This window comes from Misgurnus anguillicaudatus, chromosome 10 (assembly GCF_027580225.2).
Source record: "Misgurnus anguillicaudatus chromosome 10, ASM2758022v2, whole genome shotgun sequence".
NCBI lineage: Eukaryota > Metazoa > Chordata > Actinopteri > Cypriniformes > Cobitidae > Misgurnus > Misgurnus anguillicaudatus.
Window position 1 is genome coordinate 27,000,269 of NC_073346.2, and position 21,630 is coordinate 27,021,898.

Here is a 21,630-nt window from a genome sequence, read left to right on the forward strand (position 1 = left end):
GGATATGTAAATGTAGTGTGTTGTATACAAATTAGAGTGATTAAAGGAATAGTCTACTCATTTTCAATATTAAAATATGTTATTACCTTAACTAAGAACTGTTGAATCATCCCTCTATCATCTGTGTGTGTGCACGTAAGCGCTGGAGCGCGCTGCGACGCTACGATAGCATTTAGCTTAGCCCCATTCATTCAATGGTACCATTTAGAGATAAAGTTAGAAGTGACCAAACACATCAACGTTTTTCCTATTTAAGACGAGTAGTTATACGAGCAAGTTTGGTGGTACAAAATAAAACATAGCGCTTTTCTAAGCGGATTTAAAAGAGGAACTATATTTTATGGCGTAATAGCACTTTTGGGAGTACTTCGACTCGGCGCAGTAACACCTTCCCTCTCCCATTATGAGAGTGAGAAGGGGAGCGGACTTTTCAGGCGAGTCGAAGTACTCCCATAAGTGCTATTACGCCATAAAATATAGTTACTCTTTTAAATCCGCTTAGAAAAGCGCTATGTTTTATTTTGTACCACCAAACTTGCTCGTATAACTACTCGTCTTAAATAGGAAAAACGTTGATGTGTTTGGTCACTTCTAACTTTATCTCTAAATGGTACCATTGAATGAATGGGGCTAAGCTAAATGCTATCGTAGCGTCGCAGCGCGCTCCAGGGCTTACGTGCACACACACAGATGACAGAGGGATGATTCAACAGTTCTTAGTTAAGGTAATAACATATTTTAATATTGAAAATGAGTAGACTATTCCTTTAAAGCTGCATGATAGGTTGCACATCTTTCTAAAAAAAAGTTAAAAATCAACAAATATAATTATGTACATTAAAAAAATCTGTGTCATGCCTTACCTACACTACAGTAAGGCTACAAATGAAAAGTTTGATTCCAAAACGCGATAAACGATTTTTTTTTAAAATAGTTACCGCCAAAATCTGTATTGTATCTGGTCAGTATTAAAAATCCAATATCCACCATGTTATTCTGTCATCTTTTCTCCCTTTTTCCCAAAAGGCCATAAACGCCAGTCCTCCTTCTCTGCAGAATGCAATAAATCCGCTCAACAAATCACAGCGCACCATTTCACGCATTGTAAACAATAATGGCGGAACGTTCACGGAATCCTAGTTTTCCTCATCTACTTTGTACTTCGTGATCAACAAACAAACAAAAACAAAATAATACTTTGGTTGGCATTGATAAACCTGTGATGGTTTTCTGTGGCTAGGAAGAAACGTAAGCCATCAAAATCTAGTAATTTACGTGAGAGGCACTCGGGAAACGAAAAAATGACGGCTGTTGCTTGTTCTTACCATACAGCATCAAGCTTCTGTCATGCTAACACATTGACCCCAGGGGATCTTATGAAAAACTGTCCCTTATTTTACTCGAAGTCAACGAAAATCAAGCAGGACCAAAACATTTTACAGCTGATCACTGTCAAAAAAGTTCAGCGACTACGTCCCAAGGATGACAGCAGCAATGACAGTGTTCTTAATATGACAAAGTAAGTGTTTTGATTAATGCCATTAATGTTTATTTTTTTAATCAGTGTATAGCACTAGTCAACTTAATGAATAAACAAATGGCAAAGATGAATGCACATTTATATATTGTTTCATAGATTTATAGCATTTTGAAAAAAAAAACTTGACATGGAATTATTGCATTTTGCTGAAAAAATAATCAGTTTTTATAATAAATCTTTAAAAATCAAATTATGGATTTGAATATTTAATGCTATGTGAAAGTTTGTAACAGAAATAGTTGTTTTCATCTTGTCACTTTATAGAAAACACATTTTTACCGAAATTAGTCAAAATGGATTTATTGCGTTTTGAAACCAAACTCTTCAAATAATGTCATACATTTTGAGTTCTCATTGAAAGGCTTTCATTTACATTACATTCATGTATTTGGCAGATGCTTTTATCCAAAGCGACATTCAATGCATGAAAAGGTCTGTGGTTTATTAGTATGTGCATGACCTTTTGCGCTACTAACGCAAAGTAATTGAGCTACAAGAACATGCTACACAGTAAACATCTCTACAGTTTTCTTTACCTTATTGACTTTTCTATAGACGCTTTACATTTTAATTATGTGCACCAAACCCTCACCTTACCCACGAGCACAAAAGTGTTTAATGGAAATGTATTTACTTGTGGCCATGCTCTCTGTCAAAGTACAGCTAAAGCTGGGCTAAATGCGTTCTATTGATTTCCTCATTATATTCAGTCTAATAAACAGGTAGGCTGCTAATGTACCAGCAATTATAATCCAATTTAAATGAATCACTTTTCATTGAATGCTACTTTAGCTTTGTGTTACATTTATAAATGCTTTTTAGATGCTTAAATCAAAAGCTTAGACTGCATTTAAGGTATATATTTTATCATTAGAAGGACTGAACTCCTGTCTAGGTCTTGTCAGGACAAAAACACAGCTCATCAGATCTGATTTGATCCACAAACGTCAGAGCTTCATTTTGTCATGTTTTTAATTTTACTGTTAAAATCTGTCAACTCAAATGTTTTGCATTAAAATTTAGAGACACAAAGTTTAGATTAAAACTTTTTCTTTGCAAATTAATTTTAATAAAAGTTTTGTAGGTTCGTACACAAGAAAACATAAAATGGCTGAATTTAAAAAAGTGAGTGAGAAAAGCAAGCGAGTGACAGACAGAGAGATCTATTGGAGTGCAGTGGGCTATGAGACAGGTCTATTCACACAGATCTAAGCTGAGTGTCAGGTTGTGCTTCAGCGCACTCACCCGGGCAGCGGCTCATACACCACAAACACAAAGTTAACCAGTCAACTCCATTACAGTGCAGGGGGGCGTGCCCCAACCTGCCACTCCAAAGAAACCAGGCAGGGTGACAGAGAATATTAATTACCTTTAAATGAAGTGGAAGTCTTTTTATTGGATGTCTGGTGCTGGGTTTGTTATTGCTGGTTGAAAAGGCCGAACGATCCTTTGGTCTAACCGCCTTTGAAATGCTCTCACTATGTTCGGCAGGCTAAATTGCAGGCCTGACTTTTTGGGACTTTTCCAAAGACAAGTTCAATAAAATTCAATATGGAATCACTGTGCTTACAAAAAACTGAAGCAAGATTCTATTTAAATTTAAGGTTGTAGGATATCAAAAAAAACGTTATGCTCCTGATCGAAAACAGGGCGTTTTTTAATCACATTACAATGAAAATCTCAACATAAAATGTAACTCGCTCAGAAGGCCAAGAAGCAGATACATCAACATCTCCACTGCTTGTACCGTTCACATGGTTGTCTATAGACAGTTTCAGCAGTAACAACATAAACAAGCGGCTTTCGTGAAAAACACGTAACTTCAGGTAAACTCCACGAAGAATACATAACAACAAAGTCCATTTAAAGTAGTTTACTTGTATAACAAGCAAAATAAACAACACACAGATTACCTAGAAAACCAAAACATTTGTTATTTTCGACGAGGTATTTGTTCAAGAGTTCAGTTTAGCAACTCAGACCATTAAACAAACAGACACCGGAAGTTAAGTTCCGACCAGACGCGCAATTACGTCATGACACGAGCGTCCAATGAAACCGTCTATACGGTAAGGACAGGGCTTATTCTAGTCCCAGACTAAAATGCTATTTTGAGCTGCTGTAATTTAAAAACACCTTGTCCTGACTAATTTTAACAAGATGCACACCTGTAGCGTTTTTTGTAAAGGTATGTTTGTAAAAACTTCTCAAATGACCTAATATAAATAAGGCCTAGTCCTGTATTAGCCTAAACCCGATCTGGGAAATTTTCCCTAGATGGTTAATCTAAATGTCAGTTTTTGAAAGGGTGAATGACTGAACATATTACCATACATCCAAGCTCACCTAAACACCCCTCCCCAAATGATAGTGGACATCTCACTGCCACAGCTCAATGTCCATCATTACAAACACACTGATTTAATTGCTCAGACTCCTCAAGTGAGAGGAGCAAACAAAGGCCCGGACTCTGTTCTTAAGATGACGTCTGGGTTTCAGTGTGTCTGAATGAGATTACATATTAATCCTACCAATGGAAAAAGAACATGCTACAGGTAGCCTTTTAAGCATCTTTTGTAAGAGGCCTTTTTTACACCTCTTTTCTGACCAGTGAATAGACTCCTTTCCTCTCCTTTTTTATTCTGTTTCGCTCTATTGAAGAAATTGTTCCCTAAATACATGCTATTAGAATATGTGTATAGGTGAGTAATAACTTATTAGTTGCAATTACTGGTCATCTATTAGTGGAGAATAATAGGCTGATTAGCCGCAAAGCCTTTTAACTTCAGAGGAAGTAATTTAAAGGCAGCTCTCCTTTCACAAAAGAAGAAAAGAGCTGCTCTATGAATGATACACCCGCCTATTGTACAATAGCGGGAAAAAAACCCCATCATAATAGGATAACCAGGATGCCGCATAAAACCGATACAATCAATAGGAAAACGCATCCGTATAATTTTCGGGAAATATACTTCAGTGTGCGAGACGGGCTGGGTACAAAATGTATGGCTACCGCACTGCGGTACAGGTTGACAATGCAAATGCAAAAAGCATGTCTGCATCCTTTTTGCACAATGGGAATATCTACAATATCCAACTCTGATTTAACTTTAGTGCTCGTTTCAAAAACTGCCTGGTATTCTCGTACTCGGTAATAACTAATTATGCAAAGCACAAAAATGAAGCCAGCACCTTTCAGAAGAAACAATGACAAATCCTTCACAGATTGTTTCCGGAGACCTGTCTTTGTGCTCCAAGGCCATCTCCTTACCAAAGACTACAATCGTTTCAGGTAGAGACCAAACATTCTTTATCAATAAACAACAGCAAACAGACTTGAATTGGGATATTATTTGTGCTTCTGCCATTGTATTGTAAGAATGCAAAATTTGCTTAAAATAAAAGTGCTTGACTAATTCTGCATAGTTTACAACTTTAAAAACTTTAGAGTAGAAGTTATGACATTATTTGTAGCACCTATCAGATGTCTTACAAAGATGATTGCGTTGGAAAACAGATTTTAAATTTGTTCAAGGCTAAGTGTGACACCGTTCAGTGTTTCAGATTTACATTTTTGTTTCATAGTTCAAAAAAGACAGCCAAGATAGTTAACTAGCATAGCTTGGATTGAAATGAGTAACTCTTCTTGTTGAAATGTATTTGGCAGTAATGTATGTTTCAGGGTTCCCACACCTTAGTTAACTTCAAATTCAAGGACCTTTCAAGGACTTTACAGGTCCAATACCCTCAAATTCAAGGATTAAATATGGGGACACATTTCAAGTGAGATCAAGATTACATTGTGTTACCTTTTAAGATACATTGTTATAGTTCCCTTTCGAGGGAACTCACGCTGTGTCACTGCGGTGACACTTTGGTGACTCCTCCAGGGGTAAGTGTGTCTTAATGCGTATATCAAATTCAATCAATGGTGAGGCTTAACGACGAAGACAGGGTGAAGCGGGAGCCAGGAAATATATCGCTATCTATAATATTGCCAAAGACGACGTTACAGGGATGCAGGAAGTATGGCAAGGGAGACAGCGTCTCGTTCCCTTCTCAGGGAACAACAGTTACATACATAACCCGAGACGTTTTCATGTGTTAAAGCATTTTGGTATGAATCAACATTCCCATACAGAAGATATAAGCACTTAAAGTGAACAGTTTAGCACGTGTGATTAAAAGTCTATGATATTTTTATGATATTATCCTACACTACACAGGGAATAATATGGATAAATTTTTTCACCCCAGAGTTGGCTCAAACATTCATGAACCCAACCCGATGGGTAGTTATTTAACCTATGCTGGGTTGTTTTAACCCATTGCTGGGACAAATATAAATGTTTTCTGGGTTAATTTAACCCAACATATCTACAATTAGATATGTAATTTTGAGATTGATGATCAGTCCAAAAACTGCTCAACAGCATCTACAAAAATGGTCACCTCTCCTAGCAGTAGACGCCTGTCTCAAGTCCTCAATGCACACAGGCTCCTTTATATTTCCCTTCACCATTTGTTTTTGTTTGTGTTCACTGTGGCGAAGGACACAGCTGATTTTGACAAGAAGCTAATGATTACACATGCACTGGAGTGATATGACAGTGTGCCCTGCTGGCATCCATTGTGAGATCGTCTGCAGATGACAGGGCTGCCTGTTGCACCAGCTTCACAAACATGGCTTAGCCTACTAAGCGTACCAAATACAACATGCATACTAGCCTACTGTGTATAAGGCTGTATTTCTATTATGTATAATTATGCTGTGTTAGCTGCAAATGTACTTTTTAAGTTGCCCTTACAGCCTAAAGATGCTGTCAGTGCTTGATCAGTTGGTCAGGAGGCGCTTCATCGTGTGTAGCCCATCAGTTTACCAATTTCCTCAGCGAGTCACTCCTGCGATGCACTCAACTGCCAAGTACCGCCGGCATGTCCATTCACACACACGCAACTGTCTGTCGGAGGGCTCGCAATTCCCCCTGATGGTCCAGTTTTGATCTCACGGCCGGTAATTGCTGCGGGAAAGTGAGCCACTCCAGATGAATGGAAAAGGAACATCGGTGTCCGTGATGTTGGATGCACCACGCTCAGGTAATAGCCTCTCTTTTCCAGACCCTGTTGGCCTCTTGTACAGAATGGGAGGATGAAAGTGCTAAGAGATGTAGGAAGAGGTAAGGTACGAGTGGTAGGGGGGTCAACAGGCTCTGCTCGGAGACTGGCAAACCATAATTACCTGTAATGAGACTTTTGTTTTGAAGTATTAGGAAGATATTCTTGAAGTCACCCTGGCTGATTGGAAGAAGTGGCACCATACGGGATCCTAGGACCCTTTTCGATTATGATTTGCGCTTGGCGTAATTACTTTTGAAGTCTCAGTAACCCACTCTGGCTTTTTCCGCAAAGTGTTCCTCCTGAGCTGCCCGCGAAACTCTTCACGCTCAAGAAAACAGCTGCAACACTTTGATATTTTTTAACTATCATTTCACTTAATGGGTTACCCTGACAACTGGCCTGAACTGAGGTTAAGAAGAGTAAAAGATAAGAGTCAGACTATTTTCTCTTGGAGATTTCTTTTATAGTAACTTGCCATAACCAGTTGAACTCCTTTTTAACTGGCAACTTCTTGAGGTACAATGGGACCCAAAAGTCAAAGGTTGAAAAATAGATATTTACATTTGAACCTGGAGATAGATAGAGTTTAAATGTAAATGTTTTTACATAAAATGAAGGAAAAATATTTAGGGTTCTGTAGTATTTAAAGGTCACTATTGAAATGTAAACAAAAAACCCAAATGAACATCTGTAACTTTACTGCTTTACCATGAGATGCAAACAGCTGCAGGAGGCAAAGGGTCTGAAAGGGTCGTTGCACCGTTTATTTTGGTAAGGTAGGTACGCGATATGTTTGTATTGAGATGGATTCAGATATTCTACTTTGATGAAACGTTGTGTTGCTTATGAAATTTGTGTTCGTTTACGGATTAGCATAACGATATAGTTACTACGTCTACACAACCGAAAGTGTGCTTAAACTAATTCTGATGTAAACCAGTTGTTTATGTTGGTTATTTTGGAAATGTTATTCACTTTGTACTGCAAAGTTTTCTCACTGGTGAATGAGACATGAGATGTGACCGTCTGATCTATGCGTGTTCATGTGTTTTGAAAGAGGCGTGACTTTGGATGGCGATTTGAATGGAGGGTGGGATCGTGATTTCATTGCTAGGCGGCTACCGTTAGCATTTTTCAAAATGTGAAATTCTAAAAGAAGGGTTTGCTACATTTTTTGAGTAATGAATTAAAATGTAAAACAAAAGGGTCATACAAGCAACATTTTGAAAATCTGTGAAAATATTTTAATGATAAAATCGTTGAAAATACTATTTTTAAAAAATTGCATGGAATTAAAAGATTCAAAACAGACATTTCTCTCACAATCCAAACATATTAGATGCCACTGTGTATTTTATTAATTAACTGTAGGTCACAGTAAAATAAAGATTACTGACTTGTAATAACATTTTATGGTACACTGGTTGCAAACAGTTTAATCCGACTACCTGGATTCCAACAATGTGATTCCCTAAAATTCCATTATTCCTAGTTCAGAGATTCCATATTGTTCAACAGATTGATGTTCCAGCTGGCTGTCATGGCAGTGCCCCAGATTGTCTGTTTAACACTTAAACCACATTTTTAAACCTCCCAAATAAAGCTTCTGATACAGATTTATATTTTATGTTTTAAATGGGTGGGTTGTTAATCGTTTAACCAATTTAACTCTGTGGACCCTGTACCAAGTCCAGAATTAATTATTATGACTTAATATAAAATATTCCTTTAATTTTTAATGGTCTGTCATGGACCCAGTACCACATATGAGATACTGTTTGAAAGCTACTTTCTGCAGATATGCAGCACTTTGACATATATTTTACTGTAAGAAAGTTATTTACACTTAATTTACACTATCACCCCCCCCCGTATTTTTTTATATAATTTAATATTCACATAATTTCATATTTTTCAAGTATGACAAACATGGACAAGTCAAGCTCTCACTCTCATGGATAAGGCTACGTTATTTTTGTTCTATTATCATCACATATCCAACAATCGTCGAATGAATAATAAGGTTTTAAACTTTTAAATTAAGTTTATGAAAACAATAACCTCATGGCTGTGCGCTACAGTGATTTAACAACAGCTGAAGTGGTTGGGGATACAACACTTTACTACACGGTCCCTAATAACATAACTGTAAAAAATATTTAATTCACAACAGATATATGTTAGTTAGCTAAAATAAGATAATACAAATGTAAAATAAAAAAGTGACACACAGCTATTTTCTGCCAAAACACAAGCAGTCTAAACGTCACGTGTACACCTTATAAGATAGAGGAAGAGGAGAAACACAGAGAACGCAATTGCCTGATGATGACTGAAACCCACTTCTAAAGGACACTTGAACAACTGCAGGGATGAAAAGCTGCTCTATTTTTCTGAAAAATGCAGCGTACTGAAGGGCATTACAGTGGTTAATGAAAAGATGAATAATTTGTAAATGAAGCATGATTGCCTTCGCGGGGAGCGTGGGGTCTGTTTGGTCAGGGGTCTCAGGTGGGCTCGTGAAAGGAGGGCTTTATGTCTCTACAGGAGAGGGGTATTCAAACTCAAACCGCTCCTCCCGCACTATAACGTTCAAGAGATCAGACCACACCTGAGAGTTAATGTATGACCACACAGCGCACAACCCATCCCAGAAGCAGGTAGCAATGTTCTGCCTCTAAACACACACACACATGCACACTTCAATGGCAATCTCCAAATTGGTAAGACTAGTCTCCCTTGTGTATTGTAGATAGTGAAAAGTTACGGTGAAAAGGCCTCAAGAAAGAGTATGTATATGCGTGTGTGTGCGCCATGTGGGCCGGTTCCCATTCCCCACTCAGCAGGGCGGTTCATTAGCATTCCTTTGTGCGTGCATAAAGGGCCACGGAGAGCCACCTATTCTGCGGCTGGACTTTACCAGCTGCCATCCAGGGCTAGTCCTCATTAAAGCCCCGCTGTTCGGCTGAGAACACCACCACATGTTCCACACGCGCCCGCTCTCATCGGCACACACGCCGGCGCAAGCGACCGAACCAAAGAGAATTTCACACACCAAGCGCTCAATCGTGTTCGCACACAGGCCCGCACACTCCACCAGAAAAGGCTCTATTGTGCAGGCCTACATCTCCATATAAACACAAGGTGATCATGTCTCACATGAGCTCCACGCTAACCAATACACACCATGAGAAAGTCTACACACCGCGGCTCAGGTTCAGAACCCCGCAGATGGATCTATTCAACAAACGGCCATCGGTGTAATTGCTGTTGGTGAATAATTGTAAAGAAGATAAAGCTGGTGAACACGCATGGTGAATTTGATTGCATGAGGTATGCAAACAAGATTATTAGGAGATAAATGTATTTTCAGCTCGGGGATACCAGCATGCAGACCCTTTCAGCTTATCCTTCCAATTCACATCTTTATCCCTTTATCGCTCGGCCTTTTTGAAGACATTTCAAACGTGAATGCTTTAATGCTAGAAAAATAAGACGAATTTATATGACCTGGGCTCACTCTGGGAAACCTCTGAGGAAACGGGGCCACATGTGAGACCACATGCTTAGACTGGTCTTATGAATACATTGATAAGAGTTAATTTGGAATTGAAAGTCTTATGAATTCTCATATTTCTCAATCGAAAGTGAATACAGGGCATGAAGTTTCTAAAATGCCAAGCGCAATAGCTGAAACAGGCTAATCTGTAAAAAGGCGATGTATTTTAGCCCTTTTCTTGAATCAAATTGGTGACCTTCCACACAGACATCTTTCTGAAAGACCTGGAGGAACCAAAATCATGGCCTTGTGTTAAATTAACCATGTGCATGACTATGTACGTAATATGCTTTAAAAGAGAAAAAAAATCTGCAATGAGATGAAGGAAACCTATAAAAGAGGTATAAAAAAGACATCTGTAGATTATGTATGTGTGTTGATTGAATACGCTGAGTGGCATGACATATCCTTCCTGGAGGCAGATCAGAGCCTACGGCAAAATGCTACACCTGTTTCACAATATACTGTAGCTTTACAATATTTCACAGAAACAAACACACACAGATGTGTTTCACTTTATCGCATAGCTTTTCATTTCTACCAATCTTCACACAAACCTGTTGAAATAAAAAATTGAAAAGACTTATTATTGAGTTCATTTAATAATCTTCTTAACACAGAGAGAACCACCTAAATGTTCTCAAGCTGTTGCTTTCATTTCACTACTTTTCGCAATAAAATTGAAAGGAAAACTGCAATTTGTTTTGGAATATTGTGGTTTTTTTTTTTTTAACTTGTCTGTGAGCTTCATTATTTAAAAAAAAAAATGTATGTGCCTCATAATCTTTAATCAAAAACGTAAATCTCCTTCCCTCCTCGAAACGATCTCTCTTTACTTCCGGTCATATGGTATGGCAGGTGGGCGGGGTCCAGGAAAAGATTGCAGCGATTAGCAAATAGCAACATGACTCAACTTCAAACAATCTAATCAGTTATCGATGGACGAATTCAAGTCCAGTCCTACACTGGTAACACTTTACAATAAGGTTCATTAGTTAACTACATTAGTTAACATGAACTAATTATGAACTGCACTTCTACAGCATTTATTAATCTTTGTTAATGTTAATTTGAACAATTACTAATACTTTATTAAAATCTTGCTAACGTTAGTTAATGCACTGTGAACTAACATGAAAAAAAAACCAATTAAAACCTTTATTTCTATTAACTAACAATAACAAAGATTAATAAATACTGTAACAAATCTATTGCTCATGGTTTGTTCATGTTAGTTAATACATTAACTAATGTTAACTATGAACCTTATTGTAAAGTGTTACCCCTACATTTTTTTTCATTTTAGAAGCACTTAAAGGAATAGTCTACTCATTTTCAATATTGAAATATGTTATTACCTTAACTAAGAACTAGACGAGCAAGTTTGGTGGTACAAAATAAAACGTAGTGCTTTTCTAAGCGGATTTAAAAGAGGAACTATATTTTATGGCGTAATAGCACTTTTGGGAGTACTTCGACTCGCCTGAAAAGTCCGCTCCCCTTCTCACTCTCATAATGGGAGAGGGTGTTACTACGCCGAGTCAAAGTACTCCCAAAAGTGCTATTACGCCATAAAATATAGTTCCTCTTTTAAATCCGCTTAGAAAAGCGCTACGTTTCATTTTGTACCACCAAACTTGCTCGTATAACTACTCGTCTTAAATAGGAAAAACGTTGATGTGTTTGGTCACTTCTAACTTTATCTCTAAATGGTACCATTGAATGAATGGGGCTAAGCTAAATGCTATCGAAGCGTCGCAGCGCGCTCCAGCGCTTACGTGCACGCACACAGATGATAGAGGGATGTATCAACAATTCTTAGTTAAGGTAATAACATATTTTAATATTGAAAATGAGTAGACTATTCCTTTAATTTCACTCGGATATACGTCACTACAAGAAAAACAAGACAATTGCTACATCCTTTCCATGACAACTTTAAAAACATTTTCTGCTCCAATCCGTAACTTTTGCCTCTCTCTATTGCCATCTCAATTTGAAACACAAAACTTCAGGTTGCCTTACATACTTACATTTGCGTATAAATTTTTTTAAATTAAAGGTCCAGTTCTTTCTGTGTTTTTGAAGCTTTGATTGTGTTTACAGTGCGCAATGTAACGTGTGTTCATGTTTCACGTGTAAAAAAAATCTGTATTTTTCACACAATTTACTTATCCTTGTTCTATGAAGTACCTCCTTCAAAAATAGGTATCAAGTTCTGATTGTTCAGCTTGTTTTGTGTGTTGTGATTCGATAGCAGCTTAGCTTGCCGTTAGCTTAGCTAGCGACTGATGTATTGGGCGGAGTTTATTCAAAAAACTGTTCTAGTGATGTCATTAAAGCAGGAAGTAGAAGGCTGGAGTCCAAAATGGCCGTTCGCTGTAGGCTTTGAAAGGCGAATTCTGTTAAAGAAAATATATCGCCTGGCTGTGAACTTTGAGCTTCATCATTTTACAGGTATTACTTGTGCTATTATAACAACGTTACACACTAACGTGGGTTTAAAAAATGGGATCAGGAAGAACATAACCTTTAATAAATCTGTTAAACTACTAAAAAGCATTCCTTCTGCTGGAAAAATAGTTCCTGACCGATCAGGGACAAGAGAATGTTTCACATCTTTACATTGCTAAGAGTGGTTGCTAATGTGCGATTAATACTTTTGCATAGGACCTATGATATAGCCTATGCCATAAGCAGCGCAGCAGTTTTTATTTAAATTTCTGCGTTATTGTTTGTCTAAATACATTACACTTGCTTATAGGTAGTGTCCACAGGCATGTTACAGTATTGTGGCAAAAGCCGACGAAGCAGTGAATTGTGTACATTTTTAAAAAAGCATCAGCAGTGATGGAGACTGTGGAGAGTTCCTTCCACACACAAACACAGAAAATTACAAGAAAAATACCATTCAACACAACCTCATACTAGTGTCAAAAAGAAAAGGATCCATTCGCTCTGAGGTCTAGCCCCTAAACCTCATCTAAACCAACCTGTTAAAATCTGCATGATAAACACGTGCCGTCTGCTAGCTTCCCAGAGCCGTGTCTCACCATCCACCTGCAGTGGGATCTGGAACTGACTGGCAGGCCTGAACAAAAGTGAACCACTGAGTGCCCTCGACAACTCAAACCGCTTCACCCTCAAGGACCATTGATTGACAGCACATGTTAGCGACACCCATTTAGAGTGCGTTAGCACAGCCAAAAGAGATGACAAATTAGGAGCGAGGACAAACCGATGGAACAAGAGGAAAATTAGGGATTATTATAGCTGAACCACACCCATTAATAAAACGTGGGCAGGCCTCTATAATCCCCTGCAAGTAGACAATGATTGTTAGAGCATGAGAGGAGCCTGAAGCCTATGTTTTAACCTGGCCAGGGAAGAGAAATCCCTCTTATTCTCAGCATGTGAATGACTATCCTATTAGCTGGATGGTTTTGCTAGGCCTTACATAGCAAGGAGCTGCCTTTGTCAGCCACCGTCTCCTTTGTGCATCGGGCCCCTTGCGAGCATGCAATGGGATTCACACCGTTGAGAATGACACCTCCCCATTTTCATGTGTAGCCCTTTCAAAGGTTCTCATACATTTGTCTGTTTTCTCAATAATTGAGTCTTGGTTATACATCTATTTGTATGTGGGCAGGGTGTAAAATTTACTTTTCTATTGACCAGACAGTTTAGATACAATTTTTGAAGTTACCAGAAAATACACTCAGTAGTTCTACTAGACAAATCTGATATGCAATTTTAATAATCAATTTTATGTTTTTATTACATTTTTTTTATTTAAATAAAGGCTTCCTGTTTCCCCTCCCATTCACCCTCATGTTCTCGAATGCATTTAAAGTCTGTGAACCAACCAGAAACTTTTCAGCACACAGTACATTTGTTGTCAAAGTTATCCTTAGTTACTGTATACATTGTCTGACTCGTATTACTTGTATAGATGATCTGTAAATAAATAATCTATGAAAAATAATCTGTCACATTTTAAATTTCATGGTTAAAATGTTGCATTGCATTTTGGATATGACTGTGAAATGTGAATGAGATCAGGAGCATCTTAGTTTCAGCTTCAATTTTCAATCATTGATTTCACTTTAATTTTAATATTTGACATGGCCTTGGTAAATATTAAAGGTATTAAGGTTATATTTTCACAGAATGTTCTTTACATTAAGTAGAAAAAAATATATGTAGAAAACAGTAAATCTACAAAAAATGACTTTAGAAGAAAAAGCTGTATTTTTTTAAATTAAAAAAATACAGTAAATAACACAACTTTGCAGTTAAAACTGTACAAACTATGGTGGCTTTTTCTTTTTCATTACAGACAAGTTTTTAATTTCACAATTTTTACCTGTATTTTTTGGTTAACTTCACAATTCTTAACTGTGAATTTAATTACCTGATATATTTGTCTGTTATTATAAATCTGCTTTGTACTTTATAATATACAGCTTACCACAATAACACGTGGTAAAATGGACGGCCACATGCCAATTCATAGTTTATCTTAAGCGGCTGTTTCCATAGATCATTGTCAATACATGTAGAGATGGTTGTTGCATAGTGTCATTCACACAAACACAAAACACCATGATGGTAACAAAGTGACATGAAAATACATTTATTACACAACAGCAAGTGTAACACAAAATCCCCTAATGTATGTAACTAATAGAAATGCAAGAGGAAACAATAACTTCAATGAAATATTAAATGTAAAGTCTCACATTGTGGGAATGTCCTTTTACCAATGATCACTGTAAATTTAATGGTGACTTGTATTTTTAACTTATAGAAACCATAATTATATCTATAATGTCAAGATATCTCACAGTCATTAACATAAGATTTTTTCTTTATCTTAATTTTTTTATTAAACCAAAGCTTGTTCCTAAATTAATACTTTTACGAATTTTCAGCAGACTGAAAAGTAAAATGTAAAATATTTCCCGAGGACAAATCGTCACATGGAAATGTGGTTAAAATGAGAGAAGCATTTTTAATTCATAATAGCAGACTGCTTTAAAATTTACAGTTATTACCAACTCTTATCCGAATATTACGCAGTTTCAAGGACATTATAAATGAGCCACCGAAATGTGCTGGTGAAACAAGGCAGGGAGTGACCTGCACTGCTAGTCTATATCAAGGCCAAAACCTTGAGAAAAGAGAATTAAGAAAAGAATCTCTGTGCATTCAAATTGTTCATAGCTCATCTCTCTCTCATACACATTCTTTCAGACTATTTTTCCTACAAACACATGCATACACAAAACAAAGACTTTTCAGTCTCTCTATACAAACAGGAATAACTACAAATCTTTAAATAGCTATTAAAAAGCTAGGATTATGAATAGGTATATCGATAACGTGTGTCAAAGTGTAGGTCACTCTTATCTGTGAACTGATCCTCCACTTAGCTATAAACCAGCTAAACCGGATGTTTATCATCATGTGGCCTGATCGAAAGAGAAATGATAATGTAGACATACCAGCTAATGAAATTTAGGAAGAGGATAGTTTATTTAGCTGACTATGACATAACCGCACATGCTCTTTGTCAATTTTCAACATTTTCTTAAAGGGACAGTAACAAAAAAAATCTGTAATTTCCTTATCCCTGTGCTTTTACAAAACCACATTAATTTCTGTCCTCCATGAAGACAAAAAGCCAAGGTTAAAAGAATGTTACAGATCTAATCTCAATTTACTTTCACTGCATGAGAGCAGCATCAACATTAACAAAATTTCAGTTTGAGTTCTTTGGATAAAGTCTGAGGCTGAAAAAAATGTCAGAATTATCAAATTTAGGTGGACGACCCCTGGACATACTGGTGTACCCCACCTGCTTACTGGGGAAATATCCTGTAAAACGGTCCTAATATGAGCCTTTAGGTTCAGATTTACATTTTGAAATACTTTGAGATACTAATGCTGTATGTATTTTTCAGGTATCATAAGCTCTCTTTGGAACTAATATGTACCTCTGAGGTACTAATATGAACTCTTTAGGGGCAAAGCTGTACTTTGAAAGGGGACATATCATGAAAATCTGACTTTTTATGTTTAAGTGGGTCCTCAGTGTTTCTATCAACCTAAAAAATGTGAAAAAGATCAACCCAGTAACTTAGTTTTGGTAAACCATTGTATGCAAACATGTGAAAAAATAGGTAATTGAAATTCTGCTCCCCTTTTGATGTCAGAAGGGGATAATACTGCCCCCCTTAAAGGAAAACTTAGATGAATTAATACATACCTATCTTTTTTCAATCCGTGCACTTTTAATCATGTACAGTGCTTCGTGAATGTGTTAGCATTTAGCCTAGCCCCATTCATTCCTATGGCTCAAAACAAAAGTTTTATTTTGTGCCACCATACTTACTGGTGTAACTACTCATGTAACAGTCTTTAAATAGGGAAAACATGGAAGTGTTTGGTGGCTTCTAAATTCATCCCTGTTTGGAGCCATAGGAATTAATGGGGCTAGGGTAAATGCTAACACATTCATGAGGCGCTGTACAAAGATTAAAAGTGCACGCATTGAAAAAAAGATGCATCTAATATTAGGTAAGAACATAGTAAAATATTGAAAAATGGTGGTGTTTTCCTTTAACCTGCACTATCCGACCACAGCACTGCCATTTAGTGCAGAGATCAGCTCATTTTGCTTACACCTACAAAGTGGAAATTTTAATATGCTATAATAAATTATCTATATGGCATTTTGAGCTACTTTGGGACACCAAATAATTATTTTACATCTTAAAGTCTTGTGAAATGCTCCCTTTAAATAGAGCGCATAATATTTTGATAATTCCAGGTAATATGATGTCCAGGTAATGTGATGAGTTCTGGCTGCTCTAATAGTCGTGACAGTGGGAATGTTTGGTGAAAAAGACGCTCTTCTTTTTATAATTTTTTTTTTCTGTGGAATAAAAACTACCCCTCCCCACCATATTATTTGCCTGCAACTAATTACTTTAATGACATCCCTGCAGCTCAGTCATCGTGCCATGAGCAAAAGAAGGCTGACCACAAAATAAAAGTTCAATGAAGGCACATGGAGGACACAATCATCTCATTAAAAGATCCAGAGTGGAGGAAAGGGGAAAAGCATGGAAAAGGCTGTTTCTCACACACGATGCATGAGCCCATTAGAGGAAATATTATCTGGGACACTGTGTGTGCCATGAGACAGTGGATGATGTAGACTACTTGCAAAGCAGTAAATTACTTGGAGATATTTTAAAATGTGCCAATAGTAGGTTTATCTAAACCATAATGATCTAATTCAATGTTCTCAATACCCAATGTATGAGGATGCATCTTATTACTGGCCTCCATAGCAATGAATGCGACAGCTCCTAAAATCGCAGCAGACGTGGTGAGCGGTGAATTGCGCAGGGGCATTGATATCCACAGCTGTTCTGTTTCATATCTGCTCGCAGGGACAGAGATCCAGGATTTACCCTCACTGTCCAACCCTTACCTCCACAAAAACATACGGTTAATGTAATTTGATTTCAATTGGTCCTGAAAGGTAGACGGCAGGCTTTGCTGTAACAACAACGACATCCACGCGCTTCACCAGGCTTTCACGTCAGAGGGCATTGCTACGATTTAATTATTAATATGTAACTTTTTTATTTCACCACAGCAAGTCATTGTTTGGCTTTACAGTCTCGAGCTGGAGCGCATGCAAGGCTCCCTTCCTGTAGGGTGGAGGGTAACCGAGGGTGTGCATGAACATGGGAGGTATTGAGACATTGGAAGTCATTTATTTACATTTTACATCTGCATAATGAGCCAGGCAGCCAATGACGGGGGAAGGCTGGCCGGAGACAGGGTAGCATGCCTTCGGATTTAATGGCTATGCGAAGGAAACTTCCAATGCTTTCTGACATCTCTTATAGCAAAATAAATGTGCTCTGGGTCAGGGAGTGTCTATTATGAAAATAAGAGACGAACAAGTCAATTATACTTCGCTGACTGCATCGCCAGGGGTCCTCATTAGAATGATCAGGAGGTCCGTGCTGCTGTGTTCCTCTTTCCTATGTAGCTCCTGATTAAGCTACGGAGAAATGACAGGACCCTGTTCTTCAGTTTCTCATCTCTAAAAGATGGAGTGCATCTGTACAAACGTGTTCACAGAGTGGAATCAAATAGACACATGCAGATACACAAACAAACCTCAAAAGTTCAGTGTCTTCCGAGACGGTAAAAAACTGTTGACGGGCTGGGATAAAAAAAAGTGCCAGACGCAGAATTTAGAGGTCAGAAAGCTGATAGCGTCAAAAATCACGATGCATTCAGGAAACGTTTTTGGCAGGGAATGTTGAAAACTGTCATGCACAGCCTGGATTCATGGCCTAAGGTGAGTAGGCGGGGCGATGCGATGGATCCAAAAGAAAAGCCTGCGGTTTGGTGGGCGGATTTGTGCACACTCTTGCCCGCATGGCTGGGCCGTTTCTCAGGGCGAAGAGCATTGGATCTATTGACAGTGACAGGATCTATGAAGACAGGGTGCAGGCAATGTAGCTTGTTCTTTCTAGTTCTTACATCGTGCGCATCACGGTTACCAAGTCCAGCCTCTGAGTAATTCATTTGAGTGTTTACGCAGACAGATAAAAAGCTCTTGTAAACTCGCTGCATATAATAAGGGTGGGAAAGTATCTTTAAAACAATCTGAACAAGCTAATTTTTATTTGGTGTATCTCTCAACATTATTACGGTTAAGGCCAAACGCTGACACTACAGACACTTATATATGCACACTGCATCTTGTACATCTGTCTTTCTTTGAATACAGCTTTGATAAAAACACATTAAACTGATATGAATGAATTAAATTACAAAGTTACAGTTCAATATGTCTGAATTTCTTTGTCTCATGCTCTGCATTGTCTGCAATGCTTTGCATTCAACTGCATGACAGCCAATGTCAGTTCTGAATACAATTTTTTATTTCCTTCCTTATATTTTTAAAAGAAAAGTATAAATTGAAACGGCTCCCAACATATTGTTTGCATATGTCTTTCAAACAGCATATTTGTTCTGGCACCAAATGCACTAATAATATAGTCCCCCATAAATTCGTCTTTCTAGGGGTTTTTAAAAGGGCCTTGCTCTTGTGTTACCTGAAGAAAGATTAGCGTGTGTATCTGGACAACCCAAAGCACATGTATCTCATGCGCATGAACAAAATGACAAATCATTCATAACCTTTTATGCTTTCTTGCAGACTTAGTACAATAGCTCAAGGCTACGCAAATACACGTCTTGACCTCAAGTTACCAAATCATGCAGAATAAAAATGAATATACTCTGCTGCTCTATGACTTCATACAAGAATATTTTTTACGATAATAGGAAATTCAATTGTGTCTTTCTCAAGTGTACTTCTTGAAGTAAGAGCCACCGTGTGCAATTGAACCAACTTTAACCAGCATTACAACCTGTGTCTCATCATGATAAAAGGCTTTTTAAGTTGAGTTGATTTGACTGAATGGCAGTTTTTTATTCAGTCCTGCAATTCAGGAGGTGATATTTAATTAGTGAACTTAAAATAAGCTCTCTATAAAAGTGCATTTTAAAATAAAAATATATATTTTTATATTATTAATTTAAAATCAAGCAAAATGGGCACATATAAAACTTTTTAAATAATGCATTTTAAACATAAATAAAAAGTAAAATGTAATAATTAATTAAGATTATTATTACTGGTTAATATATTTACAATAAAATAATTTTAAAATTATTTATATAAAATACATTTCTATAAAATTCTTTATTGTTATTCATGCATCAAGATCAGCCTGCCCAGGTCACAACTTATTTAATGAGGAAAGCAAAATCATCTTTTATACTCCACCTACGCTTGCGTTTACACCTCACAGACCAGAGAACCAACCTGGAGGGGAAACGCACATGCATTCATAATCTCCCAAGAGTGCAGTTGTCACAAGGAGGACAGAGAAATAAACAGTAATCTCTGTAATGCGGAGCATCCACTGTGGACTAACTTTTCTTAGAGTCACTCCAGGCCAAAGTTCTGTCTCTGCATGCAGTTCTCTCAAGCTGGGTAAAAAATGCTACAAATAAAGAACAAACTAATGCCAACATTAGCAATGCAACATCCAATGCAGCCAGAAATACAAAGGAGGAGGACAACAAACACCTCCTGGTGAGCAGAGGAGGATTATTAAGGAAAAGGTTTCTCATCATTTGGCTCAAAAGTGTAACTGTTGTTTCACTTATTTTTTAAAGAAATAATGTTCTTGTACATACACTCTTAAAATGCTGGGTTATAACTTTTTTCACCCACTGGGCCAAAAGAGACAAACCCAACATTTGACCCAACAATGGGTTTAAAATAAATAACCCAGCATTTTGGGTTGAAATAACCCACCACATGTTAAATTACAACCCAACAGGTTGGGTTCGTCCCTTTTTGACCCAATGCAGAGTTGAAAATAACCCAGCATTTTTAGAGTGTATAAAAATATATACAATATTCAAAAGAAATAAACTGCAGAGAAAGCAGCATTCCTTTCCTTTACATATGAGTTTTGTCTCAAATAAGGAAAACTGGTGATGGTCTATCCTATCAACAAATATATTTCTATTTACTACAGCAGACCTTAGTATCAATACGTGATACAATGAGTTACAAGCTTCCCCCTGGTGTCATTTTATAAAAATAAAAAAACTGGACCCAATGTTTGCAATCTAACAGCATTGCCCTGCAGTAAACAAACACATCAATAACTTTTGTGTGCCATGTTGGTGTTTGATAACTGAAACATGTTTGATTTTCTGACTTGCATTGTGCAAATTAAATTAAGAAAGGTTTTCTAACTTTTATTACGTCATATTCATAAATGTATTAGTGATAATATTGATATTAGAGATATTAATAATCACCCGTTTCTGTTAATTTTTATTGTTTTGTGTTATGCTATTTAACACATTATGTGTCATTTTGAGTTGATTTTGTGTACAAATAAATAAAAGGGTTGTTTTAAAACAACACAAAATGTACTGTCCTTAACTAGACACAAGATGTGTTGTTTGAACTGTTTTAAGAGTGTGTTTCTAACATAAATTATAAAAATACATTTTTAATGTTATTTATTTTTTATATTTTTGCCTGAAATGGTCTGACAAACACAACATCACAACTACAATCTGGATGAAAATGAAGGTTTGTCAGATAGAAAGGCTTATGAACATAGTACAGTGCTGTGCGTGGTACAAAGCACACCACTGCAGTCTCTATTTATTTATATACAAAAATTCATTATCATTACACATTTAAACTGCATTTACTGCCCAAACCACACACACACACACACACACACACACACACACACACACACACACTTAATTTACTTAT

At 37.1% G+C, this 21,630-nt stretch overlaps 1 long non-coding RNA gene across 1 annotated transcript in view; it reads right to left on the minus strand.

Moving 5' to 3' along the window:
* LOC141367276 (uncharacterized) overlaps positions 1-21,630 on the minus strand; it is a 32,445-nt gene that overhangs the window by 451 nt on the left and 10,364 nt on the right. The gene's annotated exons all lie outside the window — the stretch shown is intronic.